The sequence below is a fragment of the Macaca nemestrina genome, chromosome 10 (assembly GCF_043159975.1).
Source record: "Macaca nemestrina isolate mMacNem1 chromosome 10, mMacNem.hap1, whole genome shotgun sequence".
Classification (NCBI taxonomy): Eukaryota; Metazoa; Chordata; class Mammalia; order Primates; family Cercopithecidae; genus Macaca; species Macaca nemestrina.
The window spans coordinates 136,720,119-136,729,086 of NC_092134.1; positions in this window are offsets into that span (position 1 = coordinate 136,720,119).

Here is an 8,968-nt window from a genome sequence, read left to right on the forward strand (position 1 = left end):
TTCCATGCCTTCTCCTAGTTTGATCTCTACCTTCAAGTTGTCATGGCGTTCTTCTGTGTGTGTGTCTGTCTCCAAATTCCCCCCCACCCCCGCTTTTTTTTTTTTTTGAGGCGGAGTCTCGCTTTTGCTGCCCAGGCTGGAGTGCAGTGGTATAATCTCAGCTCACTGCAACCTCCACCTCCTGGGTTCAAGCAATTCTCCTGCCTCAGCCTCCTGAGTAGCTGGGACTTTAAGTGCCTGCAACCACACCCAGCTAATTTTTGTATTTTTAATGGAGACGGGGTTTCGCCATGTTGGCCAGGCTGGTCTCGAACTCCTGACCTCAGGTGATCTACCCGCCTCAGCCTCCCAAAATGCTGAGATTACAGGCGTGAGCCACTGTGCCTGGCATCACATATTAATTTTTAGAGGACATAATTCAACCCATAACAATAGCCTTCAGTCTTTTTCCAGGACATTCTTATGGTTTTGTTGTTGTTAGTTCTTGAAATTCATGCTTTCTTACAGCTTCTATAGATTCCCCAGGTTTGATTTTGAAAGAGAGAGCCAGTGACCTGTATTAGCTAGTCATCTTGTCAGGAAACTGGATTCACACCCCTACCTAACTCCCCTTTTCTTATACCTCCCATCTTCTATTTCTCTTCATTATAGTTATCTCAAAATTTTGGCTTAAATCAGTAGAAGTAGACAGCGTTTACATCAGTAGGACTTTGTAAATATTGTTTATTACTGAGGCAAATGGTGTACTGTGGCATAACTTACGTTTCTTTCTTTTTTTTTTTTTTTTTGTTGAGGTGGAGTCTCGCTCTGTCGCCCAGGCTGGAGTGCAGTGGCGCGATCTCGGCTCACTGCAAGCTCTGCCTCCCGGGTTCACACTATTCTCCTGCCTCAGCCTCCCGAGTAGCTGGGACTACAGGCGCCCGCCACCACACCCGGCTAATTTTGTTTTTTTGTATTTTGGTAGAGACAGGGTTTCACCGTGTTAGCCAGGATGGTCTCGATCTCCTCACCTCGTGATCCACCCGTCTCAGCCTCCCAAAGTGCTGGGATTACAGGCGTGAGCCACCGCGCCCGGCCATAACTTACATTTCTTATTTTAAACATCTTTATATAGACTGGGTGCCATGGCTCAAGCCTGTAATCCCAGCACTTTGGGAGGCCGAGGCAGGCGGATCACCTGAGCTCAGGAAGGAGTTCGAGACTGGTCAACATGGTGAGACCCTGTCTCTAATAAAAATACAAAAAATTAGTCAGGTATGGTGGCAGGTACCTGTAATCCCAGCTACTCGGGAGCCTAAGGCAGGAGAATTGCTTGAACCCAGGAGGTGGAGGTTACAGTGAGCTGAGATCACACCACTGCACTCCAGCCTGGGCAAGAAGAGTGAAACTCTGTCTAAATAAATAAATAAATAAATATCTTTATGGGTATGTGTGTGTGTGGTTTTTTTTTTTTTTTTTTTTTTTTGAGGCGGAGTCTCCCTCTGTCACCCAGGCTGGAGTGCAGTGAGATGTTCTTGTCTCACTGCAACCTCCGCCTCTTAGGTTTGAGAGATTTTCCTGCCTCAGCCTCCTGAGTAGCTGAGACTACAGGTGCCCACCACCATGCCCAGATAATTTTTGTACTTTTAGTAGAGATGGGGTTTCACCATGTTGGCCATGGTTGGCCAGGCTGGTCTTGAACTCCTCACCTCAGGTGATCCACCCTCCTTGGCCTCCCAAAATGCTGGGATTACAGGTGTGAGCCACTGCACCCAGCCAAAAATCTTTATATCTTTATTGCAATATAATTCTCACAACATACCATTCACTGTTTTTTGTTTTTTTTTTAATGTTTTTTTGAGATGGAGTCTCACTCTGCCACCCAGGCTGGAGTGCAGTGGTGTGATCACTGCTCACTGCAGCCTCCAACTCCTGGGCTCAAGTGACCCTCCCACTTTAGCCTCCCGAGTAGCTGGGACCACAGACATGCACCGCCACACCTGGCTAATTATTTTTATTTTTGATAGAGATAGGGTTTCATCATGTTGCCCAGGCTGATCTCGAACTCCTGAGCTTGGGTGATCACCCTTGGCCTCCCAAAGTTCTGGGATTACAGGCTTGAGGCATTGAGCATGGCCTCAATGGTTTTTAGTAATTTCACACCCTCACTGCAATCAATTTTAGAACATTTTCATCATCACCTCAAAGTGAAACCCCACACCCCTCAGCCTTACCCCCAATCCTCCTCTATGGATTTTTACCTATTCTGGATATTTCCTATAAATGGAATCATACAATATATGATCCTTTATGACTTCTTGCACTTAGCATAATGGTTTCAAGGTTCATACCTACGTTGTAGCCTTTTTTTTTTTTTTGGATAGTGGAGATGGGGTTTCACCATATTGGCCAGGTTCGTCTCAAACTCCTTACCTCAAATGATCCATTCCCCTCGGCCTCCCAAAGTCCTGGGATTACAGGTGTAAGCCACCAAGGCTGGCCTTTTTTGTACTTTTAGTAGAGACAGGGTTTCGCCACATTGGCCAGGCTGGTCTTGAACTCCCAACCTCAAGTGATCCACCCACCTCAGCCTCCCAAAGTGCTAGGATTACAGGTGTAAGCCACCATGCCTGGCCATTTTTAATTTTTTTTTTTTTTTTGTAGAGACCAGGGTCTTGCTGTGTTGTCCAGGCTGGTCTCAAACTTCTGGGTTCAAGTGATCCTCCTGTCTGAGCCTCCCAAAATGCTGAGATTGCAGGCACGAGCCACTGTACCCAGCCTGTTGTAGCACGTATTAGTACATACTTCATTCCTTTTTATTGCTAAATAGTATTCCATTGTATGGATTTAACAGCTTAAATTTATTCTTCTATCAGGTGATGAACATTTGGGTTGTTTTCAGTTTTTTGGTGATTCTAAATAATGCTGTTATGAACATTTTTGTACAAGGTTTTATGTGGGCATGTATTTTCATTTCTCTTGGGTATATAATTAGAAGAGGAATTGCTGGGTCATATGGTAACTCTGTGTTTAACAGTTTAAACAACCGCCAGACTCTTTTCAAAATTAGAAATTCTGGCCAGGCACGATGGCTCATGCCTGTAATCCCAGCACCTTGGGAGGCTGAGGCTGGTAGATCACTTGAGGTCAGGATTTTAAGACCAGCATGGCCAACATGGTGAAAACCCGTCTCTACTAAAAATACAAAAATTAACCTGGCCTGGTAGCAGGCACCTGTAATCCCAGCTACTCAAGAGACTGAGGTAGAATTGCTTGATTGCTTGAACCTGGGAGGCGGAGGTTGCAGTGAGCCAAGAATGTGCCACTGCATTCTAGCCTGGGTGACAGAGTGAGACATTGTCTTGAAAAAAATAAAAAAAAGCCTCCCTTTCATGTATCTAGCTCTATTTGTATTCATATACCCCATCGGATCTGTGAAATACTTGATGATAGGTTAGATGTGATGGCTCATGCCTATAATCTCAGCTCTTTGGGTGGCCAAAGCAGGAGAATAGATTGAGCCCAGGAGTTTGAGACCAGCTTCAGCAATACAAAGAAACCTCGTCTCTATAAAAAAAATTAAAAAATTAGCTGAGCGTGATGGCACACACCTGTAGTCCCAATTACTCGGGAGGCTGAAGTAGGAGAATCACTTGAGCCCAGGAGGCAGACGTTGCAGTGAGCCAATATTGCACCACTGCACTCCAGCCGGCGTGACAAAGAAATACTTTGTCTTAAAAAACAAAAAACAAAACCCCAAAACCCAATCATATTTTTATTATTATTATTTTTGAGATAGAGTCTTGCTCTGTTGCCCAGCCTGGAGTGCAATGGCACAATCTTGGCTCACTGCAACCTCCGTCTCCCGGGTTAAAGTGATTCTCCTGCCTCCTGAGTAGCTGGTACTACCGGTGCCTGCCACCATGCCTGGCTAATTTTTGTATTTTTAGTAGAGACGGAGTTTCACCATATTGGCCAGGCTGGTCTCAAACTCCTGACCTCAGATGATCTGCCAGCCTCAGCCTCCCAAGGTGCTGGGATTACAGGTGTGAGTCTTGTATTTATTTATTGATTAATTTATTTATTTGAGACGGAGTCTCGCTCTGTCGCCCAGGCTGGAGTGCAGTGGTGCGATCTCAGCTCACTGTAAGCTCTGCCTCCCGGGTTCACGCCATTCTCCTGCCTCAGCCTCCAGAGTAGCTGGGACTACAGGCGCCTGCCACCACGGCCCAGCTAATTTTTTGTATTTTTAGTAGAGATGGGGTTTCACCGTGTTAGCCAGGATGGTCTCCATCTCCTGACCTCTTGATCCACCCACCTCGGCCTCCCAAAGTGCTGGGATTACAGGCGTGAGCCACCACACTTGGCCGAGTCTTGTATTTATTTTATAATCAATCTCACACACACCTTTTTTTCTCCCTCTCCCTCACATACCCTGTTTTCTCTTTTTAGACATTGGACTATTAATGAGACATTGGACTGTTTGGCTTAATTTTCTAATTTTCTTATTTCCTGTCTCCATCTCTGCTGGTTCTTGTTCTTGGTATCTTGTTTCTTATTTGTTTGGAATTTTTGACCACAATTTATTTTTCTTGAAACTGTATCTGTGGAAATTCCCTGAGGCCTAGATTAAAGATGAGTTCATCCACAAAGGATCTGCATTGCTTCTGCTGGGTTCTTGGTGTTACTGTCAATCCAAAACCACCTGACATTCTTGCTGTTTTCTTTTTAGGATCAACAAACAGTTCAGGCAGAAACACCACAGCCTGTGGTTATACCTTCTCTGCAAATATTTAAAAGAAAAAAAATAAAAGAACTCCAGCAGGCACCTAGGTTCCAGGCACCTAGGTTCCAGACAAACGACTTTCCATGGAGTGCCCTAGGGGCAGTTTGGGTTCTAGTATATTTTTAATTCATTCTTACATGAGGATATAGTCCTTTGGGGTTCTGACTTTATGGTAAGGGCTTTCTATTAGATTTCCAACCTTGGGTAATCCCTGGGCTTTATTTCCTGTGCCACAGTGGTAGCCTGTGAGGTGCTATGCTCAAATTAAACTTGATAGCAAATACCCTCAAGGCAAAATAGTCTTTGGGACTCAGCAACTTCCCTGTTTACTGGCTTTCACTTAGTTTTTCGTGTTTAAATAGTCTTTAGTTTCAGGCCAACTCATAAATAGATTTTATCTATAGAAGAATAAAGAAGAATAAAATAGGAGGAATAACTCTATCTGATGCTTACTAATATATAGTTGCAGTAATCAAGACAGTCTGGTATTGGTGGGAGGACAGACACATAGATCGATGGCACTAATGAGAGAATGCAGAAATAGACCCCTACAAATACATATATCTGATTTTTTTTTTTTTTTTGAGACCTAGTCTTGCTGTGTCGCCAGGCTGGAGTGCAGTAATGCAATCTCAGCTCACTGCAACCTCTGCCTCCCAGCGATTCTCCTGCCTCAGCCGACCAAGTAGCTGGGACTACAGGCACGCGCCACCACGCCCAGCTAATTTTTGTACTTTTAGTAGAGATGGGGTTTCACCATGTTGGCCAGGATAGTCTCAATCTCTTGTCCTCGTGACCCACCTGCCTCGGCCTCCCAAAGTGCTGGGATTACAGGAGTGAGCCACTGCACCTGGCCAACACATCTGATTTTTGACAAAGGTGCAAAAGCAATGCAACGGAGGAAGGATTGGTTTCTCAACGAATGGTCCTGGAGAGCAGTTGGATATTCATAGGCAAAAAAAAATTTTTTTTTAAATTGAACATCTATCTAAATAAACATCAGACCTTATTAAATTGGACCTTATCAAAGTTAAAAACTTTTGCTCTATAAGACTATTATAAAATATTATTTTTATTTATTTATTTTTTTTGAGATGGAGTTTCACTCTTGTTGCCTAGGCTGGAATGCAATGGTGCGATCTCAGCTCACTGCAACCTATACCTCCCCAGTTCAAACAATTCTCCTGCCTCAACCTCCCAAGTGGCTGGGATTACAGGGACCTGCCACCACGCCTGGCTAATTTTTTGTATTTTTAGTAGAGATAGGGTTTCACCATATTGTCAGACTGGTCTCGAACTCCTGACCTCAGGTGATCCACCCGGCTCAGCCTCCCAAAGTGCTGGGAGCTGCTGGTGAGCCACTGCGCCCAGCCTATGTGGTTTTTTTTTGTTTGTTTGTTTGTTTGTTTTTTGAGACAGAGTCTCTCTGTCACCCAGGCTGGAGTGCGGTGGTACAATCTCAGCTCAATGCAAACTCTGCCTCCTGGGATCAAGTGATTCTCCTGCTTCAGTCTCCCGAGTAGCTGGGATTACAGGCACCCACCACCACACCCGACTAATTTTTGTATTTTTAGTAGAGATGGGGTTTCACCATGTTGGCCAGGCTGATTTTGAACTCCTGACCTCAGGTGATCCACATGCCTCAACCTCCCAAAGTGCTAGGATTACAGGCATGAGCCATAGTGCCTGGCCAAGACTATGTGAAGAGGATTAAGAAACAAATGACAGACCTGGAGAAACCACAAATTGGACAAAGTACTTTTTTCTTTTTTTGAGAGGCAGTCTGGCTCTGTTGCCCAGGCTGGAGTGCAGTGGCAAGATCTCGGCTCACTGCAGCCTCCACCTCCCGGGTTCCAGTGATCCTCCTGCTTCAGTCTCCCGAGTAGCTGGGACTACAGGTGCCCATGCCCGGCTAATTTTTGTATTTTTAGTAGAGACGGGATTTTGCTGTGTTAGCCAGGCCGTTCTCAAACTCCTGGCTTCAAGTGATCTGCCCTCCTTGGCCTCCCACATTGCTGGGATTACACGTGTGAGTTACCGCGCCCGGCCCTTTTTCTTTTCTTTTGGCGATAGGGTCTCATTTTGTCATCCAGGTGGGAGTGCAGTGCGATGATCTCGGCTCACTACAACCTGAACATCTGGGCTCAAGCTATCCTTCCGCCTCAGGCCCCCAAGTAGCTGGGACTACAGGAGTGAGCCACCGCACCTGGCCCCATTCTTTCTGTCTTTGGGGGCTTATACATTTTTGCAAACTTTTCCAAATTGTCATTTTTTTCCCCCCTAACTAGCCATTTTGATGTGGTTTCAGGAGGAGAATGGGATAAACACATATGATGAATGCATTATGTTTCCAAGAGCAATTGTTTAAGGCTTTTCAGAAGACCTGTGACATTTGGATAGATAACTTTCGTGGATTTTTAGAGAATGGATGTGAAGGATGGCAAGACTGGAAGCAGAATGATATATCATTGATCTTAGGAGGCACTTGGTTTTTTTTTTGCTGTTGTGTGTGTGTGGGGGTGTGTGTGTGTTTCATTTTAATATCTTCTAACTGGGATGTTTCACTTTAGCTATTAGTCAGACAGCAGTCAAACTATATTTGTCATACCTGCTCATGAGCATCAAAGCTTGCCAAATGGATGTCTGAGGCTTGGAAGAAAACTCTAGAGCCTGGAGAGGCACAGTCTTAGGAAATGCTGCATCACCAAAGCCCTTATGACATGCACAGAGGACTACATTGCGTAGAAATTCGTGGACATCCAAGACTGAGTCAAAAAAGTGAATCCCTAACAATCAGTTTCTGAATGTGAAGTTTTAGGCATAGTTACCATGTTATTGTTTTCTTTTTTTTTTTTTTTTTTTTTTTTTTTTTTGAGACGGAGTCTCGCTCTGTCACCCAGGCTGGAGTGCTGTGGCCGGATCTCAGCTCACTGCAAGCTCCGCCTCCCGGGTTCACGCCATTCTCCTGCCTCAGCCTCCTGAGTAGCTGGGACTACAGGCACCCGCCACCTCACCCGGCTAGTTTTTTGTATTTTTTAGTAGAGACAGGGTTTCACCGTGTTAGCCAGGATGGTCTCGATCTCCTGACCTCGTGATACGCCCGTCTCGGCCTCCCAAAGTGCTGGGATTACAGGCTTGAGCCACCGCGCCCGGCCCATGTTATTGTTTTCTATTTCCCTTTTTATGCATGCACAAGAGTGAAATATGATAGAAATCGGTATGTATATAAATCTGTATTTTCAATACATGTAAAGCAAAAATGCTAAATGGTAAGGAAAGCATTTGTCACAGATAATTTGCAACCTTTTTTTTTGAAACAGGGTCTTGCTTGTTGCCCAGGCCAGAGTGCAGTGGCCTGATCTCGGCTCACTGCAACCGCTGGCTCCCAGGTTCAAGCGATTCTCTTGTCTCGGCCTCCCCAGTAGCTGGGATTACAAGTGCCCGCCACCACGCCCGGCTAATTTTTGTATTCTTAGTAGAGACAGAGGTTTCGCCATGTTGGACCGGCTGGTCTCGAACTCCTGAGCTCAGGTGATCTGCCTGACTCGGCCTCCCAAAGTGCTAGGATTACAGGTGTGAGCCACTGCGCCCCGCCATATAACCTTTTTTCTTACCGGAACATAAAATAATGGTGAATTTTCCAACTGATAGAGTCCAGGAAACGGATAATAGTGAGCAGAGGGGAAATAACTACCGGAATACCAAGAAGGAAAAATCAGCTGGACTTGGCAGATAACTGGGGGAGAGGTAAAGGTGAAGGGGAGGCAATCTAGGATGGTTTCCAGGTTTCTGGTCTGGGCTACTGAGTCGATGTGGTAACCTGGACTGGAGCAGATTTGGGAGGGAGTTCAATTTAGGAAGGCTATGTTGAAAGAAACTGAGGAACGAAAGTTTCATGCTTGCTTTGGTGGGACTGAACCCCGCATCTGCTATCTGGCACCGGGAGCTTGTGGCTGTGTCTCGAAGCTCTCGCACCCTCAGAGCGTTAGTCAGAGGCGGGGCGGTAGGGGCGGAGCGAGGGCCAGGGCGGGGCACCAGGGCTGGGCACCAGGGCTGGGCGCGCCCCAGGGAGCCACCGCCTCCCGCGGAACGCGCGAGTCCGGGCACGGGGCGGGGCAGGGGCGGACACGGTCTTCAGTAACTGCCCAGCGATTGGTTGGGAGGCACCACAAACGCCTAATGAACTGCTGAAGCGCCCTCCGA